The 381-nt window shown below is 59.3% G+C and overlaps 1 protein-coding gene across 3 annotated transcripts in view; it reads right to left on the bottom strand.

The window, feature by feature from the left end:
• REST (RE1 silencing transcription factor) overlaps nt 1-375 on the bottom strand; it is a 19092-nt gene extending 18717 nt beyond the window's left edge. The window contains exon 1 of one of the 3 annotated variants that reach the window (XM_006922524.2): nt 302-375. The gene's annotated coding sequence lies outside the window, so the exon portion shown is untranslated. Of the gene's footprint in view, nt 1-122; nt 265-301 lie in introns of those variants that run through there. The other 2 variants (XM_015597574.1, XM_015597573.2) reach the window with 2 other exon arrangements.
• Between the last annotated feature and the right edge of the window lie 6 nt (nt 376-381).

Raw genomic sequence — 381 nt, 5'->3', positions numbered from 1 at the left:
TTCCTAACTGAAATAGGCATTCGGCCATTTTCTCAAAATACCAAACACAAAGCAGCTCTTTGCAAACTCGGGCACTCTCGCTTCCTCTCGGCTCGGCCTGCTCACTGCACACATTTACACACCAGTTTACAGGAGTTGCCCCAATACCCATCCTGAAGCCTTTCTTGTACTCTCCAACAATAAAAAAGGCAAGAGGAGCCGATTCGGGGCGCCGTTGGACCAGATCAAGTCTTCTCCAGTCCAGGCTGCCCCCTCCTCCCCGGCCCGCGGGCCCGCGCCTGGGAACAGGGAGGAAAGTTACCGCGTCGCCGGCGTCCCAACTCCACTCACCGCCCCCGGGCTCGCCTTCCGCAGAGGGCCAGGAGGCTCCGCTGGCGCCCT

Source organism: Pteropus alecto, unplaced genomic scaffold (assembly GCF_000325575.1).
Source record: "Pteropus alecto unplaced genomic scaffold, ASM32557v1 scaffold57, whole genome shotgun sequence".
Lineage (NCBI taxonomy): Eukaryota > Metazoa > Chordata > Mammalia > Chiroptera > Pteropodidae > Pteropus > Pteropus alecto.
This window is presented reverse-complemented; position numbering and strand designations above follow the sequence as displayed.